Raw genomic sequence first — 18,047 nt, 5'->3', positions numbered from 1 at the left:
TGATCCACCTCCTAGAGTAATGGAAACAAAAACAAAAATAAACAAATGGCACCTAATGAAACTTCAAAGTTTTTGCACAGCAAAGGAAACCATAAACAAGACGAAAAGACAACCCTCAGAATGGGAGAAAATATTTGCAAACGAATCAACAGACAAAGGATTAATCTCCAAAATATAAAAAGAGTTCATGCAGCTCAATATTAAAAAAAACAAACAACTCAATCCAAAAATGGGCAGAAGACCTAAATAGACATTTCTCCAAAGAAGACATACAGATGGCCAAGAAGATCATGAAAAGCTGCTCAACATCACTAATTATTAGAGGAATGCAAATCAAAACTACAATGAGGTATCACCTCACACTAGTTAGAAATGGCATCATCAGAAAATCTACAAACAACAAATGCTGGATAGGGTGTGGAGAAAAGGGAACCCTCTTGCACTGTTGGTGGGAATGTAAATTGATACAGCCACTGTGGAGAACAGTATGGAGGTTCCTTAAAAAACTAAAAATAGAACTACCATACGACACAGCAATCCCACTACTGGGCATATACACTGAGAAAACCATAATTCAAAAAGAGTCATGTACCACAATGTTCATTGCAGCTCTATTTACAATAGCCAGGACATGGAAGCAACCTAAGTGTCCATTGACAGATGAATGGATAAGGTAGATGTGGCACATATATACAATGGAATATTACTCAGCCATAAAAAGAAATGAAATTGAGTTACTTGTAGTGAGGTGGATGGACCTAGAGACTGTCATACAGAGTGAAGTAAGTCAGAAAGAGAGAAACAAATACTGTATGCTAACACATATATATATGGAATCTAAAAAAAAAAAAAAAGGTTCTGAAGAACCTAGGGGCAGGACAGGAATAAAGACGCAGACGTAGAGAATGGACTTGAGGACACGTGGAGGGGGAAGGGTAAGCTGGGACGAAGTAAGAGAGTGGCATGGACATATATACACTACCAAACGTAAAATAGATAGCTAGTGGGAAGCAGCCGCATAGCACAGGGAGATCAGCTTGGTGCTTTGTGTCCCCTAGAGGAGTGGGAGAAGGAGGGTGGGAGGGAGATGCAAGAGGGACGAGATATGGGGATATATGTATATGTATAGCTGATTCACTTTGTTTTACAGCAGAAACTAACACACCATTGTAACGCAATTATACTCCAATAAAGATGTTAAAAAGAAATAAAATCTGTGGTAAATGTGCATGAAAAGAAGCCAGTTTGAAGTTCAGAGAATAAAGAAATGCTTGCAAATTGATCAGAGATAATGACCTTATTGGAAGCTGAAGAGAAATGTAAGGGCCGGGAGCCCTGAGTTCTTCCTGAGAACTGTCCGTCTTGAACTCTCAAGGCTGTCACTAAAGTCAGAGGGATACTTAAAGGGGTTTTGTTTCATTTTGTTTTTCTTTTGGTTTCGTTTGTATTATCTTAATCCAGGTTGTTTCTTTTTAGTAGTTGAAAGCAATGTGTTAAGTTATGTAAGACCTTTTTTTCATTTTATCTTTATTCAATTAACAATAAAACACACAGGCAAATGTGATATGTGGTAGAAAATGTAAGTATGCACAGAGATGGCTAAATTTACTTCTGTTTCAATGCTGTACATATTTAATTTGTACAACTTGATGAGTTTGGAGATAAGTAGACGCTCATGGAAACATTACCACCATTAAGGCCGTAAACATACCCATTATCTCCTAAGTCTCCTGCTCCTTTTATTATTATTATTATTATTGCAACAACATTTAACATAAGATCTATCCCAAATATTAAGTATATAATACTTAACTGGGGTTTAATATACAGGTCTTCAGTTAATAAATTTGCATCACAATATTGTCAGAGCCTTCCTCATACCAATTTCTTTTCCATAACACTTTCAATTAAATGGCATAAATGAGAACATGTTCCATACAATTCCTTTTTGTGCAGTAATATCTCATATGAGACTCTGAACACTGTACTACATGGTTTGCACTGATTCATTGCTTTTGCTTAAAATTCTTGTAAGTATCATTTGACTGGGCAGAGACTCAGTTTGAATTCTGGAAGATTACACTGAAAATGTAAGCCTTAAAATAAAAGCACAGAGTTTAATTAAACTCATGGATTAGGGATGAGGACGAGGTTATTTCACAAATATGAATTTGTTACTGAATGTCTCTTTGAATTTGGCTCAATCAGTGAGCTTGTTTTCTAAGATGTTTTGCTGTAATTGGCGATAGAGATTTGGAAGAAGCAATGTTAAAGTAGAGATATAAATGAGAAACAATCCAAAGACTCAGAAGCCAATAGCCAATAATGCAGTTCAGAATGAAAGAAAAAAAAAGTACCTGTTGAAAATTAAATTAAAAAGAGCGATATTTTGCCAGTGCAGGGAAAAGAACATTTCCACTTTGCTCAAAGCTACTTATTAGTATGCAAAGAAGCTGGAGGTAAAGTCTCATCTCAATGTCTTGGGATTTATTCACGAAGAGGTGTAGATACTTGGAATATTGCCAGAAATTAAAGTAATATGAAAGGATTCATATATAAAGCAGATATCCAAGTGCAGATTATTATTGACTTATGCAGGAGGCAAGAGAAAATGGAAGATACAGGGACGTTACAAACAAGGTGAATGTGGTATATTATTGCACTTGAATATTTTTTTGCATGTTAGTACACAATTTTGATATCTACCTTTCTATGAGGAAACATTTATAAAAAGCTTTTGTAAATATCTGAAAATCCATTCAAATCTAAATTATAAAATAGCATTTAAAATTAAATTTTAAATATCTTGTGAAAGCTTTACAAAGAATAAACATTGTGTAAAAATACTACACATATTATCCAACATTTTCTTATTAACGTGATAAACCTAATAAATTGTATTTCAGCAGAGATCATCAGGACCCACTTTGGGGATAACTAATGATTAGCTTTTGAAAACTGTACAAGTTATTTTCTGTATACATCCTAGAGCTGCAAATATTTTGGTTTCCCTTATACTGATGTTATCTACCCTCAGGCAAGCTTAGATAATGTGTAAAATATGACCCAAATCTTATGACATATACACAAACACATGAGGGTTGACTCTGGAAACAACTAGAGTCTTAAATCAGGCTATGCATGGGTCCTTAGGCCATGGATAGCTTTGATCATTATCAGCTTCAATGAAAGGCAGCCTGCAGGGAGTTAATTCAAGTTTAGGCTGAAATTTGCTGGCTTGATGTCATGGGAATTCTAAAAATGGTTAAACTACTATTTTATTTTTAAAAATCAGTGTCATTTTATCTATTTGTTTAGAATTTTCCAAACGGAGTTAGGTTTTTCTGGGGAATCTTATGTTTATACATTTAAAAAACAGTAGTGGATTTTCTTGCACCCATCTTTGTTTACTGGATTGGTATCTTATAGTTAGATAAGGAAGAAAAAAATACCTTCTGTCATTAAAATATGAATGATAAATATTAATTGATCTGGACTTATGAAGAATTGAACTACTATTTAAACCAAGTTTTTGTTTTTATGCATCTCTGACAATTAAAAGAAAGGAAATGCTATTTACTCATATCTTTATAGCTAAATTTTGTATATATTCAGATACTCTGTAGACTATATCATATTCTGTAAATGAATAATACTGTGTAGTAAATATGTGATCTAGCAGATGAAAGTTCATTCTTTGTTATCAGCTAATTTAAGTGGTGTCTCTGTGTGTGTGTCCATTTATCATGCATTAATTGCATGATTCTTCCATGCTAAACACAGTCTCTTCTGTTGAGGGGCTTATAGTTTAGTTAAGGAAGCAGATAAATAAACAGGCAATTTTATGGGAATGAGATGAGAGCTATGATGAGGGGAGATATAAGAAAAAATAAAAAGGTTATGGGCAGGAAAATATGACTGGAGCAAAAGCAGCTACGTTAAACAGTCAAGAATAAGTGGCCTGGTGAAGGCTGCTGGCGAGGGGGTTTTGAGAAGCAATAGCTTTTAGAAAACCTATACAAATAACATTTTTAATTAAGACAAATAGCAGCTTTGTTTAAAGTTAGATAGCACACTTTGATTATACCAGTAGGCTATTAATTATGTATAGATTAATTTTCCCTTTACATTTACTGATGACTTATAGACATTTTCTCTTTTGATTTCCACCATTAATCTGCCAGAGTATTTAAGTTCCTCGCTTTGTTTAGCAAAGCATTTCCAAGGTTTGCGTTGTGTTTTGCTGCTTTGGCATCAGCACAATAGCAAGAATCAAATCTTTCTGAAAGTTACATTTTTCTTCTGTTTCTTTCATCCTGCTGAGTCAAGTAATAACTAAATCTAAGCTTCATTATAGTTACAGTTTTGTTAATGTCATTTTCCACACCTATTACTCATTTGAGTTAGTTTTGTCATTTCAGTTGGGTGTTTTACATTTTATCCTCTGTTGCAAGCACTTAATTTTTTTTTATTTTTTGCTTGTTTGTTTCACACACTTATGTTTGCACTTAACTAGAGGGACTTTATGATTTACCATTCAAACTAGTACACTTTGGAGAGGAAAATAGGGCAGTATTAGTAATTCAGCTGTGGTGACAGGTGTAATCTTAGACTGTCTGGGGCAAACCTACATCACGGTACTTCCCAACTCTAAGCAATACTCTGCCTGAAATATTTAACTTTCATTTTATATGGAATTTAAATAATCTTTGAAAGAAGGTATGGTTATGCTATTACATAATTGAATGATTTCATATTCCTATTAATCAAAGTAGATTTTATTTTTAAAATTTTTTTAACATCTTTATTGGAGTATAATTGCTTTACAATGGTGTGTTAGTTTCTGCTGTATAACAAAGTGAATCAGCTATATGTATACATATATCCCCATATCTCCTCCCTCTTGCGTCTCCCTCCCACCGTCCCTACCCCACCCCTCTAGGTGGTCACAAAGCACCGAGCTGATCTCCCTGTGCTATGCGGCTGCTTCCCACTAGCTATCTATTTTACATTTGGTAGTGTATATATGTCCATGCCACTCTCTCACTTTGTCCCAGCTTCCCCTTCCCCTTCCCCGTGTCCTCAAGTCCATTCTCTCAAAGTAGATTTTATTTTTAATTCTATAAAAGGTGCCCTTAAGTTAGAAAGAGAGATTTGTATAGTTTAATATAATCACTATTGTCTATTAATGTGAAGGTGGAAAAATTAAATCTTCTGGGGTTTATTTGGTCTTTGGAGAATATATTTTGTATATAAAGTGGTTTTCAAATCTCAGATTCACAACTGCTTAGCAGTGTGCTCTGGAGAAAGCGCTTAAACTTTATGATGTTAAATTCTTCATTTGTAAAAGAAATATATCAAAGCCTGCCCTGTGGAGTTTCTGTGAGGATTAAATGAAATATCATGAAATATAAAACAATATGCGTGGTGCCTTACTTATTACGGAGGTGCAGTATATATTACTTTATTACTTTCCAATCATAAATATTAAATTGACAGAGATTTTTAAGTCCAATATATTGATAAATTACATGAGATAATTTTATGTTTTTACATTTTCATATAGATTTTTTATAGATTTGTACAAAATAACATTATTTTTTGAAAGGTATCTAAAGTTGTTATTCACTTGTTCTGTCTTTTACTTTTATTCTCGATCTCCAAGGTCAGATGCTTTCTTATTTTCATTTCTCAATATTTTTGGACAACTTTTGCAAATGTATTTTACCCTTTGCATTGTCAGACGAATTTCTCCTATAAGTAAATATTATTATCTTGGGTGTATGTAGGTTCTTTTGTAGAAATAGAATAATAGAATCCCCCTTTTAACTAAAGAAAATATGAGATTAAAAATTAGAGTTTGCTTTTAAAAGGCAATCAGATTTCTTTTCAGGAAACTTACGTGGAAAAAATCACATGCATCCCAAAACCAGTGTAAATGTGTTTTTCTGCAGTGACAGTGATACTTCATTTCCAAAATTAGTTTCTTAAAAAAAAAATAACCTGGATTATACAGCTAATCAGGTTTTGGAGATGGTCACAAACAACCTTAACTATAGCCATGTTCAGTTCTTCATCAAAAGTGAAAAACAATTGATAATAATTCTCCTTCCATTCAATGTAAAGAGATAATGACTTGTCTTTCTGAAATGCACTTTATATTTCCAAAAATTAAACTTTTGTATAGCATGTCTTTGGATGAATGTGCAAAGTTATAAAATTTGGCTACTATAGGAAAGAATGATAATTTATACATTGTACTTACTTAGATGTAAGTTACATTAAAAGGAAATGATTTATCATCATTATGATAATTATGATACGTTTACCTAAGCACACCTGCTGTTCTTTGCATAAATATGAAAGCCCGTGTAGTTAAATTCTGGCATTGAGTATATATTGCTTTTCCCTATAGTTGTTAAAAAAAAAAAAAAGCGGGTTTCTGAAAGTCTTTAATCCTAAAACGAACTCCTTTCAATCACTTTATTCTTTGAAGTCTATAGCTATTTTATAATCTTGCATAACAGTCATCTAATCACTCTATTTTTCTTCTCCACTTGTTGACAAGTTCTTGTAATGTCTTATTTATCTGGTGATGTTGTACGTGTGGATAATTCGCTAAGAAATTAAATGTTGTGCTATTTTCTCTAATATAACTTTGTTTTCAGATTCTTGAGCCCAACACTGTAACTGATGTTTTGTTTCCTTTTCCATAGGAACATCTGTTTGTAGACCCAGAGCCAGAATTTCCTAGAAATAAGATGCCAGTTCTCCAGTTAGGTCTTATTTTTGCTTGCAGAAAGCTGATGAGATTTAAGATGTATGATGGACTAGGATGTGGAGATGGTGACAGATTCATGACAATGTTTAGATGTGAGGAGAAGAATTAATCTGAAGAAGAAGACGTTTAGAGAACTTCCTATATGATTGCAGATTGAATAGGATTTTGCAGAACATGTAAGGAAAAAGTCCATATAAAAGAGAATAAGCAAAGCTTTATGAAAGTTTGGGAGAAAGATTCTGTTCTAGGTTTGGGCGAGGTCAGGAAAGGGTTCATTCAAGTCATCTTTAAAGTTGGATAGGAGTCTGTGGGTAAAGATTAAGAGGCAGAATATTCTAGGTGGCAGGAATAGGGTGAGCAAAGGAGGAAAGGTAGAGAGTGTGGGGCCTGGTTGGGGAATGGCAAAAAGCTTGGTGAGGACTCAGTGTCAGGGACGGCAGGAGAGCACAGGAATGAGAGCCATCTTGAATTCTTAATAAATTTATTTTTGCACTTATGTGTAATTGAAGTCTGATGGGATAATGGAGCATGTTCCTTGCTATTCTACTCACAAACAGCCTTAGCAATGCCTCATGAGCACAGATTTCCAATGAACCCACAGTGTGTAGGAGTCCAAGCAAGTCTCAGAGCAAGTCTAAAGTAAGCAAGTTACATCTGTGACTGAGTAAATGGGGTACTGGCAGCCCCTAGAGAACACACTTTTCATCTGAACCAGAAATTTCTTCAAACACAGAAAGAAGTCAATGGTGTTCTATGAACAACCGAGAAACCCCTAAATTATTTTTTAGCTGTGTAACTTTCCTCTATTAGCTAACTTCTTAAGTTGAAATGCAGTGAAGAAGAAAGGTAGGTCTACTCATAATTTCTTTTACTTTCAGTTATTCCTTTTTCTTCAGTACCAGAATGTAGAGTGTAGGTAGAATATGCATGGATCAAGAAGTGAAATGTAAACATCTCAGTTAATTTTGCTCAGTGTTTCTACTCTCCTGGTAAGAACAAAATAAATATGCATGTACTAGCTACAAAATACGAATTGTGTAATTTCAATGATTCCACATATGATTTAAATGCTCTTATATTTGCATTTAAAACTGGCATTTCACTGTGTAAAGATGTAAAAATGTATGATGAAAATTTTAAACTTAAATTTTTCTTTTCTTAAAACATTAAATAGAAAAAAAACCCCGCCATGACAAGTCAAGAGAGAGATGGTGGAAAAAAGAAAAAAAAAAACAAACATGTTTTCTATTTTAGCACTTTAACACTTGCATTTGCACTGTGTCCAGCAAATTATGTAGCCAGTCTGCCTGCACAATAAACATATACTAATAACCACTAGACTAAACCTCAGACCCGTGCTTATAAATTCAGGAATATGTAAATTCCTCAGAACCAACACAAGGCAATGGGGTGGGAAGGGATTAACAGTACTTGCTGAAATTGAATTTCATTCCAACTAGATGTGACTGGATCTCAAAGCAGGTTTCATTTAATGTTGTGGAAAAATACTTGTTCCAAGCACCTGTGGTTTTAGGTACTTTTCCCAGTAGCCTTTAACCTCCTTGAATGCTAAAATGATATTACTCTCATCTTAACCTATATATCAAACCATGTCAATGGTCCAAGCATATGCTCTTGGAGCTCTTTACCCTTTGCGCTGTGTACTGGTTCCCAGTATGTTTCAATAGTGCCCAGGAATATTCCTCTCCTCCATAGATAGAACTTAACCAATGACTGATAGGCTATTAACACTCTAACTTCTTTGCAACTGATTGAGATAATTCCAGGTATGACCCACATTACCTTCAGAGATTCCCTGTGAATTGAGGTGAAATTATCCCCTTTGTGATGTTTGATCACACATACTTGCTTGGCTGTTTCCTTGTTCCTGACTCACTTTCCCATTCATTATTCTACTGGTTGCTTCTGGAAAATATCCTACTATGTTCTTTTTACAGAAATCCTTGTCTCAGAGTCCACTTAAGAGGAAACTCCACCTAAAACTCTCAGAGAAAGTAAAATATTTGACACGAATAATAGGAAACTGATAAATATTTATTGAGTTCAATTGAAAATGGTATGTGTGTGGATGGATAAAATTCTCTACATAATTAAGTAGTTTATCACTATGAGTTTCCTTATGAACACTTTCATGGATAACATGAAATCTAATCATTTAAAGTGTCTCATTTTATATCAGCGTTCATTGTGAATGAGCTGGCTGAATTAATGAATTAGGTCTCATTTTCAGTTATCCCATATCCCATGTACATAACCTTACTTTTTATGTTATGAGTGAGTGCGAATTAGTTCTTTGTGTAATTCTGAAGAAAATGTAGGCCATTATTAATTCAAAGGCTTCATATATTTAGTCATAGTTAGCCATAAATAGAACAATTTAACAATTTAACATTAATCTTCCATCTTTAATAGTTTCTCTCTTTTATAATATTCACTCTATATAATACTAATTAGTATATTTGAAGAGATGAAATGAGTATTGAGATTAGCATGTATATGAACATCCTATGACAGAAAATAAGTTTAGTCATAAAGAAGGAAATAAAATGGGAACAATCAACTGAAATTATTTTAAAAGTCAATAATAGAATTACTTGACTCTGAAGATTTATTCAATAATTTTAAGCTGCTTTATCTTGAGAAATGCTACCAGTGCAACTGGATATCAGTCAAATTAAACTATTTCTCAGAAATCCAGATTATGAACACCTAAGTGATCTATACTGAATTTTAAGTATATTTTGTTTTCATATCATTTTAGAAGACTAAAAGTGAGATGCTTTGCCACCTTTACATAGTATATTTTTTTCTTACTTTTCTCCTATAAAGCAAGTCACAACCGAGTATTTTTATGAGTGTACATACATATTTGTAAGAGGAGGGATAGAGGAGAACTGACAGACCACATACAGAGTATGTATTTTTAAAGTCACCAAGAAGCTCTACTTTTGTATGTGAGTGTCTCCACATTTTCCTAACTCAAAAGAGACAGAAACATGCAATGTGGTCATATAAACACTCTTCATAAAGCGTTTTCAGGATAAAATATATTCAGGATGAAATATTATATCATACTGACAATATGTCTATTCTGATAAATATTTCTTTTAGCAACATGAGTTCACAGGTCATTCCTCTCTTTTTTCCTACTTTAATCTTAGAGTTTAGCCCAAGGTCTATAAAATTGGTTTAATTAACAAATTAAGGGCTATTTGAGGTCTTAAGTGTTTTGTTTAGCTCTTGAAAAAGTCGTCCCAGTGATGTGTGGGACAATAATAGGTAACATTTTCATTCGTTCACTTATTTAACAGATTTTTGAAACTGCTCTAATGAATAATGGATAATTCTTCTAAATAATGAGCAGTAAAAGAAGGGGCTTTAAAAATGGTATGATTGGTGAGGGGCCATGCAATTCTTCCTAATCCCCAAAGTTTTACTTTTAATCCATAATAAAAACTAATTAAATTTTATTCCCTTGATTATAAGTCTTTCTAGTTTTTAGGAGTTGTTACTTAAAATACTATAAATCCTTTAAAAGATAAAATATAAAGCATATATTAGGTAATGTAATGCACTACTCATTTAGGACTAGAAGGTGAAAAAGGTTACCCAGAGATTAACAGAATTAAAAGGGAGGTTGTTGGTACCACAGGTAAACTTGGGTCAATTTACCATTTGGCCTGTGAGCAGCTCTTCCTTTTTCAAGGTGATAGTGTGTGTTTCTTTGTGTATGTATGTGTAGGGCAAGGAAACTATTCAACTGCAACATAAAAGTTATATTTCATAAATTTAAATTTTGTTGATGTCAGTTCACCTTACTTGATCATTTACTGATATACAAATTAGAAGTTATATTAAATAATAATCTTAGTATCAAATAACACATATTATCTTTTCCATATAGATCTTAATGTTTTTACCAATCTGTGAAGCATATCTTATAGTTCTCTGTTAAGTAATATGGTTGGTAAACAAGTAAAACCATATGAAAAGATGACCTTTAAGAGCTTTCAACAGCTTTAATTCAGTGGCATTACAATTTATTTAACCTTTTAGAAAGTACTCATTTTGAACAGTGACTTTACTTTTCAAAGTCATACAATCAGTATGTTAGAAAATATACTTTATATTCACTCATAAGCTTGTCTATATAAGTTTTTAGGTCATGGTTTACTTAAAATCTGGAATAAATTACAGTTTATGTACATAATAGTCACTTAAAGTATATACATACATTTATATTGGATATGTATTATATTGCTGTTACATATGTGTATATACATGTTATTCATGTTAATTATCTATATTATATATATTTTCTCATCATACATATATATAGTACATAAACATATGCAACAAGAAAATATATGTAAGTATATAATCATAGAAATACATGTATATATTTTATAATATATATACCATAATAAAAATACATAATATATTAATGTCATGTATATGTATATATTTACATGTATATATTTTTTTCTTATTGAAAAATACATGTATTTTCTCCCTCAGATTGTGAACTCCTCAAGGTCAAGGACCATGTCTTATCTTTATGCTGATTTCCACAGTCTAGCACAATATCTAGCTTAAATTAGGAACTCAATAAATGTTCATATAACTAATAAAATTTGAAACAGGTCACATCAGTTGGCTTATATATTCTTATATGAAAAGTGAGAAGAGCAGTGATTTGAAGCAGCTTAGATGATAATAACAAAGTTTTGAAAAGTGAAAAACTTGAGGGTAATGAACATTAGGTTTTAAAAAATAATGATACATTTGCAATATCTCCTAGGTATATTTAGAACATATTGTACCTCCAAGAAGCAATTAGTATTTAAAATGTATTATATATATGTAATAAGTATATACTTATATCTTTATGTAGGTTATATAAAACTCTCATATTTAGATATTTAGAAAATGTATGATTTACCTATATGAGTGGTAATTTGACAGATATTTAAAATACTTTAAAATTTGGATAATATTTTAAAAAGCAATCAGGATAGTACAAAAATTTCCGTGGGTGGCTTTTTCTATATCTTTTAATGTTTACTTTGATGTGCTTAGATGATCCATATTTTTGCTCCCACTATATAAAGACTTTCCCCCAATATGTAATATAATTTTAAAAAATTTCAGAGATAGTGTAAATGTGACAGGATATATTGTCTTCCTACCTCCTCCTATAATTCTAATATACATCTTCAATTATTACAATTTGCCATAAATACCCTTTTAAGTTGCAATTTACTTGATTTTTTAATGCTCCAAAACTCGTGCACATAATAAAGCTAACTGATATCCTTGACGCTTAAGATGACTTTTATTTCTATATTTGTCTCAGGTTGCACTTTAAGCTTATGATTAATTGTGTTCAAAAATCTACACTATTGATTTTTTAATGTAGAAAATTGATATTGCATTCATGGGGGCGGGGGGAAGAAAAGATGAATCTAAACCCTGCAGACTCTAACCAAAAATGTCCCATGATTGTTCCTCAACACTACAGGATGATTAAAATCAGCACTTTAGAACAAAGTGCCATTTTCTTTCTTTATTATCCTATTGGAAATAATTATTTAAAAAAAAGTATCATCAACTTTTAAAATTATTCCAAGATATATGAAACAATTCTTCCTATTTATACTATTCTTACTACTTCAAATATCATTATTTGAAATATTTCAAATATTATTATTTGAAATAATCAAATAATTATCAGTGGAACCCTTCTTTTATTACATTTGCTACTTTTTAAAATATAAGTTTAATAAGAGTAATTTTAATACAACCAGATTGGAAATTGTTGGAGAATGCCATAGTAGAGAAGTAAAAAAGTTTTAAATGCAGATAGTACAATTCACCCTTTTTTCCTCTACACTGGGCAGGTGGACTGTTCTAATTTCAACTTTGCTCCACCATTGTTCAATGCTTACCTGGCATTTGAGATATATAGGACTCTATCAGAATTAGTGATTACCTATCAAGACTTCAGATAGTTATCCCTTTGGTCTGACGTGTGTTAGATCTAAACAATATTGTGTGTAAGATTTTGTTTAACATTTAACAAGCATAATGTTCAAATTTTTCGTTGATTTATCTTACAGTGTAACCATTACTTTTCCCTCTGAATTAACTCATCTCTCAAAGTTATACTGTCTCCATTATTACACAGTTTACAAGGGACTCTTGGAATCCTGCAGAAGAAACTTGATGTCAAATCTTTCCTTTTCTCATAATGTCTTGCTATTTATTTCTCCTCACAGAGTCTACAGGCTTTGGAGACAGGCACTAATAATGGATCTGACTATACAATGAAAGATGAGGAACTTAATATGGATCAAGTTTGTGAAAGAGGAAAGTAAATCTGTTTAGCACATACAAATGCACACACACACAACTGGCAAGTTTAGAGTTGGTGTGCATAAGGACATGGTTTCAGGAGGAATTCCCATTAGAATTTACAAATGGAAAACCAGGATTGAAACCAGGATATTAACTCAAATTTCTATCTATTTTAAATCATGCAATAATACATATCAACAGAATTATATCTTCTTCATTTTCTGAACATAAAACAATGTAGTTTTAAAAAGTCTGTTTTGCTAATCATACAAGATACCCTTTAAGTAATTATTTGGCCAGAATCACTGAAATAACCGTAGAAGTAATTTCTGTAGTGATTACTAAACACAATTAAAATGAAGCTATTTCTGCTCACGTCTTTATTCAGTCATCATTTATTCAATTATAACTTTCCATGTTAAACATTTATTGATTGAGAGCCTACTATGTACCAAAAAGTGTGTGCTAAGTGCTGTGCCTGAATGACAGAAAAAAAAAGACATAATTTTTCTTACGGTCTAGTGGAGATACATACACATATATACATACACAGAGAAAGCACGCATATTAAACAAAACATGCAACACATACATAGATACACTTAGATATGTATGTACAAATGAATTTAGGTGGAATACATTTTGGAACTCAAGAAAGGCCACTTTTAAGGAGTAGTATTTAAGCTGGGAATTAAAGAATGAGTAGAACTCAGCCAGAGACAGATTTGGGAGTTGGGAAGAGAGCTAGTCTACTTGTTATCTCAAAGAAACTGTAAAAGTATAATACTCACAAGTTTCAAGTGTTGGAGCCATTTCAGGCAACTATACCAATCTCTTTCCAAATAAATGAAGACATTATTAAAGAAAATAGTGCTCATAAATGCTGTCAGAAGAATATTAGAAACCGTAGCTTTATGTCAAGTATAAATCAATCCTTTCAACACTTATGTCTTCCAAAAATCTCCAAGGCAACACAAATCCATCAAGAGTAATAGTGCCAGTGAATGCCTGGAAGACAGCGTTTTATTTTGTAGTTCCAAAGAGGAAAGAGCAAGTGTGTCAAAGAAATCTGACTTACTCAGCACTGACAAAATAAGACCAATAAGAGTTGCGCGTCTTCATGCTCTATTTCAGGTGACTAAATTTCTCTGGCTTCAAGCTTAGTAGGTTTAACCAGATGTGTCACTGCTCTCATCGCCTGCTGTTTCTGGCATTTTATTGCTGCTCCAGATGTTCAGTTTTGCCGGCTGTGTCCATCAGGCACAGCATGGGTCTCAAAACTCTGGATCATTTTATACTAATGACTGTGAATTATCTGTTCATTTGAATTTCAGGCACTTAATTCATTGGTTTAAATAGTGTCTAAGCTTTATTCATGAATAAAAGGCAGCTTGAGGTGATGAAAGGGACAGAATCACAAGAATAAATTGTAAGAAATATGTATTAGTCCACGATTATAAGATGTTAGTGCCAGAGACATTCTAATGGAAGTTTTCTTATTTAAACATAGAGAAGTATCTCATGCCAGATTAACCAAATTGTTAGACAGTTGAGACAGGATTAAACCAAGGTTGCTTAAGTGAGAGTTTTGGAGAATTTGCACCATCCCACAACAATTGTTTGACTCAGGGGTTAACAAACTATGGTCTGTGGACCAAACCCACTCTTCTGCCTGTATTTGTATATACAATTTTATTAGAGCACAATCATGCCTACTTATATCCATTTTTTATTTATCTTCTAAGGTTCTTTCCAGTGACAGTTTGAGTAGTTGTGACAGAGGCTGTATCGCCTGCAAATCCTAAAATATTTACTAATAGTCCTTTACAGAAAAAGTTTGTTGACCCCTGATCTAACTCATAATTATTTTTTATTCTATTTTTTAAATAGATCTTTATTGGAGTATAGTTGCTTCACAATACTGTGTTAGTTTCTGTTGTACACCAAAGTGAATCAGCCATATGCATACATATGTCCCCATATCCCCTGCCTCTTAAACTTCCCTCCCATCCTCCCTATCCCACCCCTCTAGGTCATCACAAAGCACCGAAACTCATAATTATTATATAAATAATTGTGCTCAATTTCAGCTTTCCCCCAAATTGTTTGAAATACATTGTGGTCAGAGTAATTGCTTTGGATTTTCATTATTATCATAAAATCACAAACTGTTATGGCTGGAAATGGCTATGTAGGACATTTAGTTCAACTCGCACTCAATGAAAAATGTCTTTTGTTCCATTTCTGCAGATGCTCATTTAGGCGTTGCTTAAATAATCCTGCAGAAGGGAATTAGAGTACCTCTTGGAGCAGCATATTGTATGGATTGACAACACTATTAGTTGGAATAAACGTCTATGTTTTGAATCAGCTCTGATATTTGCAAACTTTACTGATTATAGTCTAGTCTGTACAGATAACAGAGAACAAATACACAAGCTCTTTATGCCAGTCTTTCCAGTGATTTAACTTTTTACATGGCAAATCACATTACTCCTGCTCTTCCCTGGGAAAATATATTCCATTCTTTCTGTCAGACCACTTAATATCCTGGTCATGTTCCCTGGGTCCTATTTAACCTGGTGAGAATGGTACTTTAAATGTAGCACCCAGAATTGGAAAAAGCCCAGTCCTGTACAAAGTATACCCTTTCAGTAATATTGGACAAATTATATCTTAATATCTCTGTATTATGGTGATAACACATGTTACATGGTAGTGTTGCAAAAATAAAATGCATTAGTATCTTCTGTGCTCAGTACCCTGACATAAACATAGTAGGCATTCAGCCGGCACAAGTTCCTTCTTTAGCCTTTCCCCTTCTTTTTAGGAATCGGTTTGCATATAAAAAAATAATTAGAGCATTTGCTTTGTTCCAAAATAGTTAATATTGTATTAGGGAAGATTAGCACCTAACCAAATAATTACAGTGCAACGAAATAAGTTCTCTATTATAAGGTCCTAGAAAACATAGGAAATAAGTTTTAAAATATGAAGAATTCAGATGCATTTAGTTTTAATAATCTATGATCTTTCTGAAGTTCCTAATCTAGGTAGCTTAAAAATTCATTTTGTAAAGTATTTCAGAGGAAAAAAATCAGTTTTTTATGTCTTGTTCAATAAATATTGTGTTGCCTCTGGGGTCTAATGAAAATTGTATATTATAATCATTTGTTTGTTGACAGCGTAAGCTCAGCTTAAGACATAGAATGGCTTTTTGATGTGGCTTCCAGCTGTTTGTGAACTCATTCTTACAATAATTAAATAGCTTTTAAAGTGATAATACTCTTATAGTGATTATAGTTATTCTTTAGACAAGTAGAGTCATTTGCTTAGTATCCAGTATCTTCAAAAAGCTAATGAATTTTTCAAATATATTAAACCTATTGTAAGAGTTATGTTCTTCCATGAAGGAACTGGCCCTGGTGGCAAATCACTTTCTTATTATTTAACAATTACCATTTCCTCAGTTCAGTTTACTTTTTTTTTTTCTTTTACATTTTTAACATTTTGGATTACTAAAAAAAATACTATGAACTACATTTGTATGTAATAGTTAATCCACTTACATAGGTTGGATTCTGTGAGTTGACTGAGTGGTTTTATTTGTACCAGTTAAGTTCAGGGAATGGGAGAAAGTGACTAGGAGACAAGGAGAGAGGGATCGTAGTAGGTGGAAATTTCCAATTTTATTTCAAAAACTGCTGATTATTTTGTATATTTGATGACACCTCACCAAATCACTGAATCGTTTTTATTTACCTATAGAATTTTTCCTAATTTTCACTAGGGCATGGAAACTTCCCCAAATCAAACAGTAATATTGACTGTGTGTAAGAAAAAAGAATATATAAAACCCTACAAGTTACTGTTATCTCATAGAGAATAGTGTATCCAGCCAAAAAATCAGTTGTATAATTTTCTGTGTTTTATTGCAAAAATCCTACTCTTATTTCAAGAATTTTATAGTTATACATTATTTTAAGAAAGAGATTAAACTGAAAAGATTGGAGGAATTTTAGATTTTACTGATGTTATATTAAGCAGGACCCATAGGATTAAGGCTATGGATATCTTCCATTGGGCTCAAAAGTGTACATTCTGAGGAGTACTTATTTAAAATAGAGACATTTTGTGTTTTTTTGCTTTAACTTTTCTCTAAGTGCTTCCATTTTTATTTTCCTTTAAGTACCATAAAAATAGGCAGCATCATTAGCAAAGATTTAATCTGTCACAGTTTTCTTTGCCCCTAATATATAGCTATTTATCTATAAAAGTTTTTCCAGTCAGTCCCTTTTAAGCTGTTATCTTGTAACATCTCACTGGACAAGTTGGCTTTAACTGAATCACCTAGTTTCTCTATCATGTCCAGCGTCAATAAATCAAATGAATAATCAAAGTGGGTTAAACCTATATATCAAACTATCACACTCATTGAGAAGTTAATAGGTATTATTTTTTCTCCTTCTGGGAAAGAAAAAAAAACAGAGAATATATACATTTTATTTTTATTCCTAGAGATTTCTTATCATCCTAAAATAGCCAATCCACACTTGGAGGAGATACTCAATAGATTTAACAATCTTCACAGCATGGAAACTGACCAATCAGATTGAATGCGATTTGGCCGTCAACCGATCAAATTGGATACAACAGAAACACCTTTTACAGCCGAATTGGCTAAGATTCCAAATCCTGGAAGTAAGAAAATCATACTCCATCAAATCCAAAAAAGATTTGGGCTCTTTATTCAGAGCACCAACTTTCCTGCTGAACAAAAACAGATGTGATGATAAAAAATATTTAACAAATATGGAAGAACAATACACAATTAGAATATATACTGGCTGTATTCTCAAGCCAGGAGCTAATGTCCTTGTGGCTGACAA

The sequence above is a fragment of the Balaenoptera acutorostrata genome, chromosome 5 (assembly GCF_949987535.1).
Source record: "Balaenoptera acutorostrata chromosome 5, mBalAcu1.1, whole genome shotgun sequence".
Taxonomy (NCBI): Eukaryota; Metazoa; Chordata; class Mammalia; order Artiodactyla; family Balaenopteridae; genus Balaenoptera; species Balaenoptera acutorostrata.
This window is presented reverse-complemented; position numbering follows the sequence as displayed.